We start from the raw sequence: 19,959 nt of genomic DNA, 5'->3' as shown, positions 1-19,959 counted from the left end.
ACCTCCGGTGGAGAACCAGGGGCAGGCTAGGCTGTGCCTAGGGCATCAGCAAAGCTGGGGAGCCAGCGGATTTTTGGAAAAAAATAAAAATCTAAAATAATTTAAAAAGCTTCACAATAATTATGATGGGAAGAAACAGAACTTTGTTGGGCTTGCAGTAATTTATCCAGCTGATTGTTTTTATTTTGACATACACGTGGAGATGCTCCTGCCTTTGCAGGGTTTAGGGCCTCTTCCCCCAGCCCTGGGTGAACCCAGGTCCCCTTCCTTTCTGACACCCTTCAGGTCATTTATCTTTCTTGTAGAGAATGCCCTAATAAAATGTGCGACCCCGCCAGACTTCTGCGTTTCATGTGTCTAATCAGTGCTGACGGGGCTGAAGGAAAGGCTGAAGCCAGTGGTCCCTGTGACCAAGACACAGTCCTGTCCCTTCTTTCACTCAGGACTTGCCTGATGGCAGTGGCGCCAAACGCCGTTGTCCAAAAAAACGAGGCTTGTGTTCAGGGCTAACTAACCTCTCAAATATTTATAATTATTACCATTGTTGCGATTGGACACAGACCACACATTAAAATAATTTTGCAAAGCAAGCTATGAATCTCTGTAAGGACGATGATTCCCACACCACCGCCACCCCCCTTTCTGATTCTAGCCCTCTCTCCTCTCATGTTTAACACTCACATTCCCACCCTCCCGCCCCAACCCCTGAAGAAACCTACCTTTATCCCCAAACCAGGTTCCTCTGGTATGAGTCTGTGTACAAGATCACCTTCTTTATCATACGAGCCCTGCTCCTGAAGTGTGGGGTCAAACGTTTTAGAGAGCTTCTAAGTGCTTGTACCATATGTGAATTTCATTACGAAGTTCTATTACAAATCATTGTGATGTGAATAATTACTCCCAATATAACCAGGCAGGTAGACAGCCTTGTTATAAAAGAAGCCAGAGGATTAAGAGTTTCTTCTGTCTTCCCAGGTGACAGGCAGAACCACCCTGTGTCTAACCCAGAAAAAAATCAAATTGTTTTTACAGAAGTCGAAATATAATGATGTACACCTGAATTTTATATAATGTCATAAACCAATGTTACCTCAATTAAAAAAAATACGGCCCAGGCCAGCCCAGTGGCCTAGCGGTTCACTTAGCATGCACCGTAGTGGTTAAGCAGTTCAGTTCTCATGCTCCGCTTCTGTGACCCGGGGTTTGCAGGTTCAGATCCCAGGGTGGACCTACACACGGCTCATCAAGCCGTGCTGTGGCAGCATCCCACATACAAAATGGAGGAAGATTGGCACAAATGTTAGTTAGCTCAGCGACAATCTTCCTCACCAAAAAAAAAATGTGTATATATATACTACCCATAAAAAAAATCAAGTTGTTTGGTAGTCAGCCAAGTAGTAGGAGTAGTATTGCCTAATGTTTATTATAAAAGTAGTTTATGCACATAGTTAAAAAAAGGTGCAAACATTTTCAAAGAGTCTAGGTGCAAAGCCTCTCTCTCCACCTCTCAACACTCCCTCTTATCACATCCCATACATGACCATTGGTATCAAATTTTGTATATCCTGCCAGTTTTATATACAAGTGTATTTAGCTTTTTTTTTTACACAAATGAGGCTATATCATAAATACTCGTTGCAACCCCCACCCCAAGGAAAAAGTATATGCAACATGTGCCCGTTGTAACAGTGTCAAACATTACGAAATCAAAGTTTTTTTTTCAAATATATACATCTTCCTTTGAAACTTATAATAAACCTGTGAAACACATAGGACTTATTTTGTTTTTCTCATTCTGTGGTTGAGAAAACTGGCACACAGTTAAATGAACTTGTCCGACAAGTTTCACAGCTGGTCTCTGTGATCTGCTGGAAGGAGGACCTACAGGTCCTGGTCCTCAGTCCCTCAGGACCATGAACTTTAGATGCTCAGACAAATCACAATGGGGCTTTCTTTCATTTCCTCTGCACGGAACTAGTGTTTTCGACAGGCAAAGCTTTTTTGGTTGAGTATAGGATTGAAAAAACAAATGAACAACTTATTCTATTTCCAAGCCTCTTGTACTTCTAATTTTAGGGTGGACCAGGTAATTTAGGGGTGTGGACATGCACATTTGGAGGCCCTGGGCCAAAATTAAATTGCCCTGCATAGGAAAGAAAAGAGAAATTAGAAGCCCAAAGGGGAAGGTTTAGGAACAGCCAAGAACCAAAGATGAGGACTGGGAGCTGCCTGGAGGAAAAGCAGAGGAAAACAATCTATTTGGTGGCGCCACTGGAGTCTGAGGTTATCTGTGTTGCAGTGTTTGGGGGGTAAAACTATCCTTGATCTCTTTTAGAGGATCAGTGCAATCTACGTTGGTCTCACTGCTTTTGTAAGCACTGCTGATTTCTGGGAATGTGAGAGTTTGGAGTCCTGTCCACTACTGCACAGGAGGCAAAAAGAGAGCCCACGAAAGAATGGCCAGGCTGCTGGATTACACAAGGAGCAGTCACACACTCAAGGTGCCCCAGAGAAGCAGAGGGGTGATTGTAAGGACCGAGGTGGGATCTGTAAGAGGGATCCCTCCACAGCCTAAGAGCGGTGATTACATTGGGCCGGATGTGATGGGAACTGCAGCCGGGGCAGATGCCTTGTTTCTGGTCCACTTGCTTTGCTCTGCGTGTAGGGCCCATTTCTCTGTGCACGGGCAGGCTGCTGGCTTTCCTTGTGTCCTTTATGTTCCCCATCACTTCAGTGCTTTCATTTTTTCAGACTCCAGTGTAGAGAGTTGGCTCAATCATACTCCTCAGTTCTTGGTACATAATCATCGCCAGTCCATGCCAGTTCTTCTTGTTTGGTTTGTATTTTCTCCTTTATCTCTAATTCTCAGTCTCATTCTCCTCACCCCCATAGGCAGCTACTATCTAATGTTTTTTATGTGTCCTTGGATACAGAAGAATCCTTGAATATATAAATAGTACAGTACTATATCTGTTTCTTACTTTTTTAAACCCAGTACCGTGGTTTTAAGATCTAGTTGTGTTGCTGTATATATATCTAGTTTATGGCTTCTAATTGCTGGATAGTATTCAATAGTACACATTCTCTGCATTTTACTGTACTTTCTTTTGGCAAACAACATCTAGGTTACCTCATCTGCCTATGACAATAAGCAACGCTGTGAAGAACAGCCTCATACTTTTCCCTTATGAACCTGTGTAAGAGCCTGTCTAAGATACATCCCAGGAGTGGATGGCTGGAACTTGCACAGTTTCGTTAAGTACCACCAAATTCCTCCCCAGAATGGCTATATCCACTTACATTTCCACCAGAGGGGCAGGGAGGTTCCTGCTCCCTCACCACCCACCCCAGCAATAGATACAATCAAACTTGCTAATTTCTGGAAATCTGATGACTATAAAGTGATAGCTCACTGTTGTTTTATTTTTGTCTTTTTCTGACTACCAGTGAGGTTGTGCATCTTCTGTAATTTTCTATCGACATCTTTTGCCCATTTTTCAGTTTCCTATCTTTGTTTCATTGACTTCCAGGAATTTCTTGCATATTCTAAATGTTGCTCTCTTGATCACTTTTGACTTGAAATTATCACTCATTTATTAACCATTATTAAATAATCACCATTATTAAATAATGGTGTTATTTGTTAGATAGAAGTCTTAAATTTTGGTAATAAATTTTTCACTGTGGTTTATGTTTTTAAGATCTTTTTCACCACCACAAGATCATATATGTATGATTTTATATCATATATAAATATGTGATATGTGTTTATATATGTATCTCCACTCGTTTTATACGTTTACTGTTCATATTAATATCTTTAGTTTACCTGGTGTGAAGAAGACAATCAACTCTACTTTTCCACATACACTGAACCAGTTTTTCCAACTCCATCTACTTAAATAATCCACCTTATTCCCACTGATTGGTGGTGCCACTTCTAATATACCAATTTCCCATGATTACAGGGATTATTTCTGAAATTTCTATTCTGTCGTATTAGTCGGTTTGTCTTTCCCTGAACCAGTGTATCCTGCTTTTCTGTTGCTACGACTTTGTCATATACCCTGATGTCTAATAGGGCTACTCCCTCCTCTTTGATTCTTTTTCAAATTTTTTTTTTTTTAGGAAGATTAGCCCTGAGCTAAAATCTGCTGCCAATCCTCCTCTTTTTGCTGAGTAAGACTGGCCCTGAGCTAACATCCATGCCCATCTTCCTCTACTTTATATGTGGGACGCCTACCACAGCATGGCTTGCCAAGCGGTGCCGTGTCCGCACCTGGGATCCGAACATGTGAACCCTGGGCCGCTGAAGAAGAATGTGCACACTTAACTGCTGCACCAACGGGCCAGCCCCAATTCTTTTTCAAATTGATCTTAGCTATTTATAGACCTTTATGCTTCCACACAAATTTAGAAGCAATTTTTCAGCTTCTTTAAAAAAAAATCCTGATGCCCTTTTAATTGAAATTAGTTTGACATTGAATGAGATTTTATTGAATCTGGGGAGGATTGGGGGAAATTAATTTGGAAAAAACTGACATTGTCCTCCTATCCAGAAACATGTTGTCTCTCTGGCTGTTTAGCTCTAGTTTTATGTCCTTTAATGGGATTTTGAAATTTTCCTCCACAGAACAATTTGGCCATATCTGGTAACACGCCTATCCTCTGATTCAGTAATTCTCCCTTTAGAGAAATGTTCACACACACATACAATGAAACACATTCAAAATAGTTCAGTACAGGGGCTGGCCCCGTGGTCAAGTGGTTAAGTTCGCGCGCTCCGCTGCAGGCGGCCCAGTGTTTCGTTGGTTCGAATCCTGGGCGCGGACAAAATAGTTCAGTACAGTTTAAATTATAGAATGGATAATAAATTGTAGTATATTCATATAGTATACTACTATACAACAGTTAAAATGAAGGAATTGCAGCTGCATGTACCTGTTGCATACATTTCAAAAACACACTGTTGAATAATGAAAAATACAAGTTAAAAAAATATATATTGTTCTATTTTTAAAAGTTTGGAAACACACAAAACAATTCTATATATTGTTTATGGAAACTTATTTTTGTGGTAATTCCATAAAAAGAAGCGAGGGACTGTTGAACTGTAAATTCAGCCATAGTGGTTACTTCTGGTTAGGAAGGTAGGAGGGAAATGTGATTGCAAAAGTGGTACCCAGAGGGTATCAACTATACTTTTAATGTTTTATTTTCTAGGGAAAAACTAAATCATATTTGCCAAAAGATAACTGTTTGATGGGGTTGAGTGGTGGGTATACGATTGTTCATTAGGTTACTTAGAGCCCTTATCTGTAGATCTGAAATACTTTATAAGAAAAAACAAAACTAGATCTTCATAAAGTTTGTACGTTTGGGTGAAGCTATGATATAATTCTTGCATTTCTTTTATGAAAAGTTCTTCTTTTAAATTATAATTATAGTTGGTTGTTGCATGTATAGAGGAGCCATATTGATTTTTATGTTAATCTTGTATTCATCAATTTTCCACACTCATTAAATCTAATAGTTTTTTTATTTGTAGGGTTGCCTGTGTAGAAAACATTATTTTATCATCTGGAAATAAGACTTTTCACTCTTCTCTTCTAATCCATGTACCTCTTACTACTTTTTCTCATCCTGTTTTGTGGGCCAGGACTTTCAACACTATGCTGAACAGTGCTGTGACAGAGGGCATCCTTAGTCTGTTACTAACATGGAAATAAGTTCACTAAGATTTCTTGGTTAAATATAATCACTATTGTGGATTTTTGGTAAAGAAGCTTTATTAAATTAAAAAGTACTTCTCTAGTTCTACTTTTCTTAAGAGTTTTCCAAATAAAACCTAGGTTTTAAACTTTATCAAATACTCTTTTTTTCATGTTTCAACATAGTCATTGTGATTTTTTCTCTATTCATCCACGGATGTGGTCAATCCACTGTCAGATCATCTGATATTAAACTGCCTTTGCCTTTCTGAGATAAACTTTACATGACAATGACGTATCGTTTCTTACCAGTTCACAGTTCGAGTGTTGCATGATTATACATGAATTCTGCAACCTACTCAGGACCTTCTTGGCTGCGCTGCCAATATCTGCACCAGTGCTTCTCAAACTTTAGTGTTTAAAAGTCACCTGGAAGTCTCGTTAGAATGCAGATTCTGACTCAGGAGGTATAGGGAAGAGCTGAGATTTTGCATCTCTAAGACGCTCTCAGGGGATGCCCATGTGCTGACCCCGGACCACACTTTGAGTAAGGCTCTGTGTCACAACCCTCACCCTTCCGCTCCTACTGTAGAGCTTCAAACTCCAAATTCCTGAGAAAGGCTTTGATTGGTTCAGTACTGATTTTTGTCCCAGTCTGCCAGTGACTAGCCAGTGTGTGTGTGGATTACCCTTGATAAGATAGCTACCTCAGGGCCAACTCACTGAGGCCAACATACTTCGCACAGTTCATGGCCCTTTGGCTTGGTTATTGAGAGTTCAAACTTTAGCTCTGCCAGAGGCAAGTTACTTAATGCCTCTGAGTATTAGTCTCCTCATGTGAAAGAGATCAAAATACCTGTTCTGTAAGATTGTTAAGAAGCTTAAATGGGTTAATATATGTAATGGGCTTGGCACAGTGCTGGGCATTTAGTGAACTGTTAATGTTAGTGTTGTCCAGGGTAATGGAGTTGGGGCAAGTTCTCTGAGAATGAGACCCTGGCAGGAAGCTCAGTGATTGATGTCTAACATAACCCGTCTGCAGAGTCAAAATTAAACTGGTGTGGGGGCTGGCCCTTTGGCCGAGTGGTTGGGTTTATGCACTCCACTTCGGTGGCCCAGGGCAGCACTGGTTTGGATCCCTGGAGCGGACCTAGCACCACTCATCAAGCCATGCTGAGGCGGCGTCCCACATGGCAGAACTGAAAGGACTCACCTCTAGAATGTACAACTATGTACTGGGGGGCTTTGGGGAGAAGAAGAGAAAAAAAAAAGATTGGCAACAGATGTCAGCTCAGGGCCAATCTTAAAAAAAAAGAATTAGACTGGTGTGAATCACTTAAATGTGCACCAAACAGGACCTATTTAGGAGCAGGCAAAGCCTCACTTGTCCATTCTTTTTCTCATGTATGATAGAGAAGTCTGTGGTCAAAGTAAAAAACTTGGGATAAGTCCAGTCCAGGACTCTTGGACAAAGATAACCATAAGTGAGCAAAAGTGAGGCCATCTGGTTTTGCTAAATGCCCCCAGCCCCTCCTCTGTGTGACGACTCGCTGCTCTGCACATAATTAAAAAAATTAACATACTCTCCTGATTTATGGCCTCTGCTTACATGTGTACTTGCCAATACCTTGATAAATTAAAACTTTGTTTTATGAGTTTCTCTCCAGGAACGGGCTGACCACAGGTGGGAAATACACCTATAACATATGCATCACAGCTGACAGAAGAATAGAACAATGTGATGCCTGGAGCCCATTATGCCTGGAGACCAACATCCCTGGACCCCCTCCTCATTGCCCATTTTCCCTATATAAATGCCTCAAGATTCTGTAAACCTTGAAGATGTGTTTTTGAGACATTAATCACCTGTCTTCCAATTAGCTGGCTAATCTAATTAAACTTGCTTTCTCCATCTCTAACTCATGATTAATTGGCTCAGATCGCAGCGAGCAGAGTGAGCCCACTGCTCAGTATCGTAACCAAAGTGGCAGGACTCAGGACCACAGATGAAGGAAGGAGTGGAGCCGGGGGTGGCCGCTGCATCTCTAGGGCTGGGTGTCCCTGAATTTAAAGAGAAGTGCAGCTTTATTGCCTGGGGGTCAGAGTAGGGAGTTAAAAAAGGAAACATTCAAATCCAAAGAGAAACAAAAAATTAAACTAACGAGAATTACTGTGTATATTACCTTTAATTTGGGACAATGAGACCATCACAGTCAATATTATCTTTGTAAATTCCTTCCCTCCCACCCCCCCCATTAGAAAGACACAAGAGGTAATTATCTTCATCATGACAATAAAGCCATTGCCACCAGTATCATCCCTTCACAGAAGTCTCTTTGTATAGATTTTGAGACTGGTGAGTGGCCCTAAGAACCATGCAGAAGTAACAGTGAACGCAAACAAGTCAGCCCTGGGGATGTGAAGGCCTCCCACTCTGGGCTTGGCTCAGCCAATGACTTTGACCTTGGGAAACTCATCTCGTCTGCCTGGGGCCTCTTCATATAGGATCTCTTCAAACTAGGAGACCTTGTGACTTAACTCCTGTCCTCATGGGGCTGTCCATCTAAGAGAGTGAAGAGTGAATGCTGCTTCTACTCTCTAAGTATCGCCTTGTTTCTGGGGACTGGGGGCCAATTTCATATACTTTCTTCTAGGTCTCTTGGGAAGCAACGACCTCATACCTTTGTACTCAGTGAAAACCATGGGCTCCAGAAACAGGAAGACGCTGATTCAAATTCTGACTCATGTTTTAGTTGTGTGATCTTAGGGAGGTTTGCTTAATCTCCTTGAGGTTCTAGACACCTGGTCTGAAAACTGGGAACAAGCACCCACCCTAGGATTGTTATAAGGAGTAAATGAGACAATATGTGTAAAAGTGCTGGGCACAGGACCTGGCACAGTGTGAGCATCAAGGATGATGCTGATGATTTTAGAATCTTGGAGCTGGGAAGAGCCTCAAGGGATGATCAGACCCAGGCTCTCTCTTTAGAAAGACATCTGAGGATGTCCATTTTATAGATAAGGGAACAAAAACACAGAAAATTTAAGTAATGAGAAAATGGACATTTCCTCCAATAAATGAGACCTAGAGGGGGAAAGGCAATCTCTTTTTTTCAGGAAGGTCAAGAGTTATCAGGTGCTGTGTCTTCCTCGAAGGTCTCATTCTCTCATCTCATGGTAGAGCATGCACCAGGGTCACATCAGCTTCCTTGTTGTGCTGGCTTCTGGCGCAAATTCATAGAGCACTGCAGATTTGCTACGGGAATTTTTGAAATTTTTATCTTGACTTAAATTTAAGGCTGATGAGCATAGCTCATCCTGAGCCTCACCATATTGTAAGCTAACTACCGTGTTAAAAACAACAATAGTATGTTTCTGCCAGTGGCACGACGGGTTAAGTGCTTGGCCAGAATTTGTTTTTGCAGTTTCGCAAGAAAACAGATGAGTACACTGGCACGCTTGAGGAATTTTGTTTTTACTTTGTAAATTCAGAGAGGCTGTGAGAGTCGAGGCTGCGGTGGCTGGAGCGTGACACCTCCTTTGCTCCAGAATCCAGGCCTCAGGGAATAGGTTTAACATCCTTGAAAGGTCAGCAGATGAAGCCTTGGACCAACAACGGGCAGGGAGTCACAACTGAGACGAGCATAAAACCGAGTCCCTGTGAGGGACAGTCTGACAAAGGATAAATTGGGGGGAAACCACCTGGTGGCACAGGAAAGGGAAGGGGAGCTTTTCCTGGGAATCCTGAGAAACAGAGGCCCTGGCCTAGTGCATGGATAGTGTTTTGGTTTGTGGGGAAGGAACTCCCAAGCCAAAAAATAAAGATAAAATTGGTATTGGACAGCTACTATTCCTGGGCTGCCTGGCAGAAGCACTGCTCAGAATGTCCTCAAAAAGCCCCGCTGAAGATGAGCTCAAAGCAAGTTATTAAAACCACATGAAGAAAGAACTCCCCTCCCCCATCAGAAGACACAAACTGGAGGGGTACAACCCCAAGAACGTCAGCTACAGAACAAGCTAAGAGAGACTAAAAATGGGTATTTTTAAATTATTAAAGGACTAAAATGAAAGAAAAGAACATGAAAATCTGGTGTGAAGAACCAAGTAGAACTTCTAGACATAAAAATATGATGAATGAATATAAAGTCTTATTGACTTGATTAAACAATAGATTAAATGTAGATACAGAGAGAATTTATGAACTCTGAGGAAATGAACCAAAATGCAGCTCAGAGAAACAAGGAGAGGGACAATAGGAGAAAAGTTAAGAGATTTGGAGAATGGAAGGTGAAGATGCAAAATCTGACTTTCATGAGACCTAGGTGGAAAGAAGAGAGAAAATTGGGAGAAATAACATTTTAAGAGACACTGACTGAATTTTCCAGAACTAATAAGAGGTACCTTGCATAGATTCAAGAAACACAAGACCTGAACATGATAAATAATGATGAATCTACCCCTAGACACAGAAATTGAACAAAATAGAGATGAAGAGGAAAATCTGAAAAGCCAGAGGGAGAAGAGGATTACCTCCCAAGGAATAATTCAACTGCCCATAGACTTCTCACCAGCAACAACGGAGAGCAGTGAAACAGTCCTTCAAACTTCTAAAAACATTACCGTTCAACTAAATTTCCATTCTCAGCTAAACTACAGCTCCAGAATGAGGATGAAATGAAATTCACAGAGAAAAAAAGGGAGTTTATCACAAATCTGAGAGATCTACTAACATTTCTGTCTCAGGAAGAGGGAAATTAAATCCAGAAGGAAGCAGGGGGATTCAAGAAGCAGCCATAAGCAAAGAAACTGGTAAGCATGTGAGCAAATATAAACCATTCACTCTGTTTTGTTGTTAGTGCTGTCAAGTTGATTCTGACTCCTAGTGCCTCTGTGGACAGCAGAGCGGAACCCTGTCCGGTATTTTTGTGCCATCCTCTCACCTTCCTGCACTATATCAGACAATGTTCCACTGCTATTCCTAGAGATTTCATGGCCAATTTTTTCAGAAGTGGGTGGCTAGGTCCTTCTTCCTAGTCTGCCTTGGTCTGGAAGCGCCACTGAAACCTGTCCACCACGGGAGACTCTGCTGGTATCTGAAAAACAGGTGGCATAACTTTCAGCACCACAGCAACAGGCAGTCGCCATGTTTGACGACCGACAGACAACAGACGGGTGGTATGGTTCCTTGACCAGGAAACAAATCAGGGCCATGGCAGTGAAAGCACAGACTCTTAACCACTAGACAACCAGGGCTGGCTATTAACTCTACAGAACAACAGTAATAGTGACTAATTGGAGGCATATTAAGACAAGGTGCACACAAGATTGTTTCAGATAGGTTAAACATAAAAATTTGAAGGAAAAACTGTAAAACTTTCAGAAAATAATACAGGAGAATAGCTTCATGATCTTGGGACAAGGAAGGATTTCTTAAGACCGAAAAAAAAAAAAAAGTCACTCACCACAAAGATATAGATGGATAAATTCTCCAGCATTCAAGTTCAGAACTTCTGATTAGAAGACACCAAAAAGAGTGAAAAGACAGGTCAGAAACTGGGGAAAGATACTGGCAATATAAGTAAATGACAATAGACTAGAACCCAGAATATACAAAGAACTGCAGATCAACACGTAAGAGACAACCTGAGAGAAAAATGAATGAAAGACTTGAGCTGGCACCACTGAGAGGTGGTGCCACCTGTATAAAGTCACCCTGTATAAAGATGGCCAAACTCTCCTTGGCAACCAGGGACATGTAAATGATAACCATAGCGAGAATCTATTCCTATGAACCAAACTGGCAGAAGTTTACAAGACTGACATTACCACGAATGAAGCAGAATGAGAGAGTTCATACACCCCCAATGGGAGTGTGAACTGGTACAAATATTTTCAAAAGCAGTTTGGCGTTATCTGGTAAAGCTGAAAACACACCACGCTACATATGACCCACAATTTCACCCCTGTGTATATTCTGGAGAAACTCTTGCACATGCATATGAGGAGAAATACAGAAATATTCCTAGCAGCACTGTTCTAACAGCGAAAAACGAAACAACACAAACGTGGAACAAAGCTATGAATAATAATATCACATAGATAAAGAGGTGCTTCAAATTAAAGCATTCCAAAGTCTTGTATTGTTCGGGAGCATGGACGGACACTGGCAAACTTTATATTTTGTCAATTCAAGTATGCATGTAAAATGTTATGGGTAAACCAAAAGAGTATATGTAAATTCCGGGCCAGGAGAGGAGAAACAATGGAATAAAGAAAGTTTAATCAAGCCAACAAAGAACAGAAAAAAGAAAACGAAAAGAAGTGTAGAAAAAGAATGATAAATAGAAATCATAAAATAATATAATAGAAATTAATTGATCTATCAATAATTACAATAAACATAAGAAGAATAACTCATATTTGCCAAAAGACAGGCTCCTAGACTGGGAAAAATAATCCAGCTATGCTGTTTACAAAAGAACTAATAAAACAATGGCACTGAAAGATTAAAAACGATATAGCAGTTAGCGATAAAGGGAAAATTGATGTAATTATGTCTATATCTGAGAAAATAAACTTTAATGCAAGAAGTATTATTAGGTTATAGAAAAAGGGACACTACATTCTGGTAAAAGGAGCAATTTATCTGGAAACTATAACAATTCTAAGCTCTAATACATTTAACATTTAACATCGTTAGAATTACAAAAAGAACGTGGTCAATCAACAATCATAGTAGCAGATTTTTAAACATATTTCTCTCACTCATTGACACTTAAAGACAAAATATTCAGAAGGATATAGAACATTTGAACCATAAAATAACATTCTTCTAATAACGATATAGCATATTTGAGTAACAAAATAAAGTTCACCTAATGGGCATACATACAGCCTTGAACTTAAGAGCAACGCAGTCTTTTGAGCGCTCACGGAACATGTAAAAAAAGGGACCAAGACTCAGGTGCAAAAGCAAAAGATCAATATCACTGTCAAAGCAAAACATTACATGCCCCACATTCTATTTGTTTAACATTTTCTTCCATTTTCTTCTTCCATGGGTAAGTTTTTGCGCTTCTCATCCTGCTCTTTCCTCCTGCTGTTAACTAGTAGAATTCTTGTGCTGAGTCTTGGGAATGTTGGCTCTCCTACATCCTAATTGCAGCTGCTGGCAACAGGAATATCAGACACGGGGTGATGCTGTCTCCTGCTGGTTCTGATGAGGTGTCTATCGGAGGGCATCAACAAGAACATCAGATTTCTGGGTACAGAGTTCTGTGGCAACTCATACCTATAACCACCCTGTTCTGTTTTCTGTCATAAAACTGTTCTTACAAATGTTCTTTCAAGATTTCTGAACTCCAGGTGTTATGGCTATGCTCTGCAGAATCCAGTAAAACTTTTAGTTTCTAAAGTGTCTCCTTTGTTAAATGATATTCTTGCTTGATAATAATTGTTCTGGTAATGTTTGAGTAAACATGTTTTCTAAAGGTATAAATGGTTACAAGATTTATTTATTAGTCAGAGAGATTTGAAAACTATCTATCTCTCTCCATGCAACAAAGTCATGACCGACAGAGCTCTATTCTTAAAACAATGTGGCTGATTGATTTTCATCTTGTCAATTATGCAGACAATGATCTCTGATCACAATGTAACAAAATTAAAAATCAAAAAACAGAGATAATTTTTAAAGCCTATACATTTACAAAACTTTGAAAACACACTTCTGAATTATTCCTGGGTCAAAGCTGAAATCATAATGAAAATTTTAAAATATTAGAGCTGAAAGACAATGAAAATATCCAAAGTGTTTGGTGCAGCTAAGCAGTTTTATTAGTTAGCTATTGCTGCATAATAACAAATCATCTTAAAACTTACCAGCTTAAGTTAACAAACATTTATTATCTCAGAGTGTCTGTGGGTCAGGAATCTCAGAGCAACTTAGCTGAGTGGTTCTGGCTCAAGGTCTCTCACGAGGTGCATTCAAGATGTCAACTGGAGCTGCAGTTATCTGAAGCTGGACCATCCAATTCCAAGCTCACACACCATCACTTCCACAGCGGTCTATTTATTGGCAATGAGTCCCTAAGTCCATAGCCAAGGGGAAAGGAATTAAGCTCTACCATTCAAAGAGAAAAGTATCAAAGAATTTTGTGGACATAACTTTAAATCCAGCACAGTATTACTTACATGAAAATGTATAGTTTTAGATGTATATATTAGAGAAAAAAGAAATAGTGAAATTAAACTAAGTGTCTAACTCAGTAAGTTAAAAAAAAAAAAAAGAGTAAGCCTAAAGAAAGTAAGAGGAAGGAGTGAGATGAGATCAAAAATAAATGAAATAGGGGTCAGCCCGGGGGTGCAGCGGTTAAGTTCACACATTTCAGCGGCCCCGGTTGCCGGTTCAGATGCCGGGTGCAGACATGGCACTGCTTGGCAAGCCATGCTGTGGTAGGCATCCTACATATAAAGTAGAAGAAGATGGGCATGCATGTTAGCTCAGGGCCAGCGTTCCTCAGCAAGAAGAGGAGGATTGGTGGCAGATGTTAGCTCAGGGCTAATCTTCCTCAAATAAATAAATTAACAAATAAAATAGAAATGAAAGACATAAAAATGTTCAACAACACTGAAAGCTTGTTCTTTGAAAGAACCACTATAATAGCAAATCTTCAGCAAGATTGATCAAGAAAAAAGAAAAATTACAAATAAATAATATTAGAAATGGAAAATAGACAACTGTGAAGAATTGTGCAGAACTTTACATCGATAACTTTGAAAAGAGAGACATAATGGACAATTTTATATAAAATATAACTTGCCGAAGCTGACTCATGAATAGAAAACATGAATAGATCTACAACCATTTATTAAATTAAATTAGAAATTAGAATTTTAAGTCCTCCTTCCACCTCCCTCCCAATAAAAATAAACACCAGGTCCACTTGGGTTTTACAGGCAAGTTTTATCAAACTTTCAAAAAAAAAAAAAGATAATTCCCACCACAAAGTATTACAGAAAAAAGACAGAATGCTTCCCAAATAATTTTATGAACCTAATGTAAACTTGATAGTAAAACTAGATGTAGATAAGGGAAATCTGTAGGTCAATTTTAGCTAGGAACACAGATTTAAAAATCCTAAATAAATAAAATTAATAAACAGAATTGAGCAAAAAAGAATTAAATGGTAGAGTTTACCCCTGGAATATAAAACTGGTTTAACATAAAAAACTCATCAATGTCATTCATTAATAGATTAAAGAAGAAAAATATAATCATTTCAATAGAAGTAGAAAAACACTTGATATAATTCACTACCCATTCTTAACGAAAATGTTTAATAAACTAGGAATCGAATTTTATTACCTTATAAAAAATATACTACAAAATCATATATCCAACACTGAATTTAACATACTTAATAATTCTAACTAAAAAACAGAAGCATCTTTGAAAATCAGGAACAAGACAAAATGCTGTCATTTCTTCTATTTAACCCTGCACTGGAGTCTTAGATAATTAATAAAAGAGAAATAAATAAATAGTATAAATATGGAGATGAAAGAAATAAATCTATCACAATTTCTGTCATCATTTCAACATTCAATCTGCTTTTATTTAAAACTGCTGTTGACAAAAATAATCCATAACCAATTTATAAATGAAAATTTGGGTGAGTTTATTCCGAACTAAAATGTGAGGACCATGGCCCAGGGCCTTTCTTCCCAAAGGAAGAAAGGGCACCAAAGAAGTAGGGTGTACAGAGTGGTTATATACCTCCAAAGAGGCTGTTTCACATATGATTGAAATGTCCCTTTTACAATAGTCGTGAGACTGCTCTGTCGGCACAGTGATTGATGGACACAGCAGGTAGGTCTGCTGTCTCCGTGGACACAGCAGGGTGGCAGGTCTGTTGTCTTGAGCTGGGTGGTCACAGGTGAGCTCAGCAATCAGTTCGTAGCCTAAGGAAAAATGCTTATCCTTATGGAAATGCCAATGTGGGGGAAGTCTCACCTTTATCTTAAGGGCATTTGTTCTTGCCATAGTAAATGTTTAAAGCAGATATACAATGCATGCTCAACGGCCATGGTCAGGCTCTTTTGGAAAAACAAAGTCAGGCTGAATTAGGTTTACACCAAATGGCTTCCTCATGCACTCCAATATATACTATTGCTTGCCATTTCTATTTGTCACTGCTCATGACTCCTCCAGGAAGATTGTTCTGGAACCTCCAATCTCTCCTCACCATCCAAGTCCATGAACTAGGTGTAGGACGGGCACTAGCTCATCATCTCCACAAGCCAAGCACCAGCTCCAAGCTGATTCTCCACTCCATTCTCTTTATCACATGCCTGAGAAGACAGCCTGAATAATCACCATCTTATCTGCTCAATTACCGTCAAGGGCCTTGACTTTAATGCAAATACCACAAGTCAGGCGTTAAGGACCTTCTCTCTTCCTGCCTCCTAAAAATACGCGCATCACAATCCAGTCCCCTAGTTCCACCAACAGCCTCACCCCGACAGTGTCCCATTTTCCCACGTCCTTCCACTCCCTCCATCATCCGCAGCCAAAACTTGGTTTGCTGTCACCATCACTACTCAAAAGAAGTAATTAAGGACAGTTAATGGAGGGACTATTTACAAAGATGTGTGTAGGGTTAAGGCAGTCCTGGAATCTTGAGAGAGTTGTAGCTCCAACAGAAGCTGTGGCCTCAGGTAGACGACAGCAGCATGTCAGCCCATGGGCCCAGGAGGGGAAGGGGAACAAACACTGACCTCTCTCTGTTCCCACTCTCTTATCTCCTGCGGGGCCACCTATTGGCTAAACCCAATTAGAAGTCAGAGGCAAGAGAGCCTGGTTGATGCAAAGAGGTCATCTTTGCCGGGCACAGACAGGGTGGAGAAAGAACAGAAAGCATCGGGTGGGGCAAGCAAACAATATCTACCACGTCCCACAGCCCAATTATTAGCACTCATTTTTTTCAGCTAAAGTTTTTGAACAAGTTGTAACTGCTCTTTCCACCCCATCTTCTATTGTCTCCATTTTGCCAAATCCACTGGCTACTTCTTTGTTCTTATCTCCATGACCTCTCAGCAGCATTTGACACAGTTGACCACTCCCTCCTTTAAACATCTTCTCTTGAGTTTCAGCCCCCTACTTTATTGGGCTTCTTCCTACCTAACTGGCCACTGGTTATTAGTTTTTTTGCCAGCTCCTCCTCTGCCTGGCCTATAGATGTTAGAGTACCCCAATGATCAGTATGGGCCTCATTTTAGTTTTATCTTTACACTCACCCCATGGCACCTGTATATTTTTTACTCCCAAATCTGTAGCTCCAGCCCTGACTCTTGGAACCCATTACCTGCTTGACTTCTCCATTTAGATGTCCAATAGACATCTCAAACTTAACACAGGCAAAACAGAAGTCTTGACTTCTACCACCTTGCTTCCAAACCTACTCCCCAGTCACCCTTAACTTTCATCTTTATCTCCTTGATCGAACCCAAAATCCAGGAGTTGTCAATGATTTCCCTTCTTACGATCACCTCCAATCCATTCAGTCTAATTAGCAAGTCCTGTTGACGCTATCCTCAAAACCCACCCCAAATGTGCTCATCTCTCCATCTCTCCCATCACCCTAATCCAAACCACTGTCATCTCTCACCTGATTTACCGCAGAAGCCATCTCTCTAGACTCTCTACTTCCTTTCGCTCCCTGCAATCATTCTCTAAACAGAGATCTTCTAAAAAATTAATCATACTTTTACTGTCTATTGCATTTATTTTCTGATATACTATATATTTGTATTTCCTATGCTTATTTTTAATGTCTTCTTCTCCCTTCTAGAATGTAAGCTCCTTGAGGAAAGGGACATTTTAAAAAACTGATGCGGGGCCGGCCCGGTGGCTCAATGGTTAAGTGTGCATGTTTCTCTTCTGCAGCCGGTTTGCCGGTTCGGATCCCGGGTGCGAACATGGCACTGCTTGGCACGCCATGCTGTGGTAGGCGTCCCACATATAAAGTAGAGGAAGATGGGCATGGATGTTAGCGCAGGGCCAGCCTTCCTCAGCAAAAAGAGGAGGATTGGCAGCAGATTTTAGCTCAGGGCTAACCTTCCTCAAAAAAACAAAAACAAACAAAACCCTGATGCATCCCAAAGTGCCAAGAACAGTGCCTGGCAAATAACAGGTGCTCAATATTTGCTTATTAAATTAAATCGTTACTCCTCTGCTTATATTGCTTCAGTAGCTTCCCAATGCACTGAGAAAAAAATTCAAACTCTAGCATGGTCCACGAGGCCAAGATTCGTCTCTGCTCACCTCCCTACCACTCTCCCTGCTCTCCCATAACCACACTTTAGACACAGTCTTTCTTTCCCGATTGTCCTTGCCTGATGACTTTGCCCTTCTCTCTGGCTGGTGTGATCTTAGACTTTCCTTCTCATCATTCAGATATCAGCTTTAACGCCACCTTCTCTGAGAAATTCTTTCTAATCATCTATTATAAACTCAACTCCAGATCACCATCCATCACAGTCCTATTTTAGTTCTTTGCATGGTGCTAATTACTATTTTATTTTAGTTCATTGCCTATCACTCTTCAGTAGAATATAAACTCTATGAGTGCAGGGACTTTGTTTACCTTATCACTGCTGTAAACTAGAAATATTCTGGCACATCGCAGGTACAAAACAAATGAATTCAGGAGACATACGAAGGTTGAAGATAACAGACTTGAGAGCACAGCAAAAATGGAGAAAAATCATCAAGAAATAATTCAATATTTTCCCAGAACTGAAAGGTTTTGAATTTCTAGAGTGACAGGGCCGACTGAGTTAATTAGCACAACGGGGCAAAAAAAACTCATACAAAGGCATATCAAGAAATTTAAGAGTAAAGACACAGGTAAGAACCTATAAGCTTCCAGAAAGAAAACACAGGCCATATACAAAGGTTCAGGAATCACAGTGTCACAGGAATTCTCAACAACAACAGTGGAAGCTAGAAGGCAATGGAGCAATCAATGTCTTTGAAATTCTGAAGGGAAATTATTTCCAGCCAAGAAACCTATACTTACTGAATCTATCGAGTAAGTGTGAAGGTAGGAGATATTTCCAGACATTTAAGATTTCAAAACTTCCATGTACCATTTCTCAGGAAGCTACTGGATGATGTTTCACCCAAATGAAGTAAATTAAGGAGAGGGAAAATACAGGACAAAGAAATAGGAGAATCAACCCAGGATTCTCAGCATGATGGTGAAGGGAGATCCAGGAAGCTGTGCACAGGTGAGGAAGCAACTATTCCAGCCCGAAGGTCAGGAGGCTTCAGGAGAGATGCATGAAGAAAACAAACTGATAAGAGTACCTGATCACTGTACATCTTTAGAGATTTTGACAACTGGTGAAGAGTTGGGGTTCAATTACCAAGAAGGATGTAGGAAATGAAGTAAAAGGGGGGAAAAGACAATTAACTCCAGGGAAGATAAGGCTGCACAGGAAGGAAAAGCAATCGTAGTTTACCACACGGCCCAGGAGTAAAAAGCTTTTACAGACATAATAACACCCTGAGTACTTACCTGATGTTAGGACCACACTGAAGGGGTGGGGATGGCTGGGAAGAGTGTGTGCGTTGCGACCACGGGGAGGGAAAGGGAGAACAGAACTAAATCCTCCTTCTCCACAGTGGGAAATCAGAGGGTAATGCCCCAAAGTCATGTTATTTAGAACAAATGAAGGTAAACACCAACATAGTCTATTAAAAAGGATGAACGGGACCCCTGGGGAGAGGATTGGGACGGTTCTTTTTTCTTTTGTGATAAGCATGGTAGATAGATTTGACCACATGTGCAGGTGTAGTTCAAAAAATCCCCTTAAATATGAATATAAAAAATAAAAAGGTTGTAAAGAATTTGTTGACTAAATCTTGCTGGCAACTTTCTGTACTAAGGCGGTGACATAAAGCACACATTTTTGTTTACTCTTTTGCAAGGGTCTTTTATACTTAAAAAGTTTTTTTATCTTCTACAGTTTATTTTGGACGTATGACACTCATAAAACTCATTTAAGCAACAATGACCTGAAAACATTAATATTTTGTCCAAAGGAAATGTTCCCTACTGAATAACTATTAGCTTTTAATTATATGATGATCACCTTAAAAGTTTCAAAAAAATCTCTCGTTGTTTAAAAATTCTTTCCAAAAAAAGATAAAAGGCATTTTGATACTTATGAAATTATTCCA

This window comes from Equus quagga, chromosome 15 (genome assembly GCF_021613505.1).
Source record: "Equus quagga isolate Etosha38 chromosome 15, UCLA_HA_Equagga_1.0, whole genome shotgun sequence".
In the NCBI taxonomy this organism is placed as follows: domain Eukaryota; kingdom Metazoa; phylum Chordata; class Mammalia; order Perissodactyla; family Equidae; genus Equus; species Equus quagga.
The sequence above is the reverse complement of the archived record's forward strand: the minus strand, read 5'-3'. Positions refer to the sequence as shown.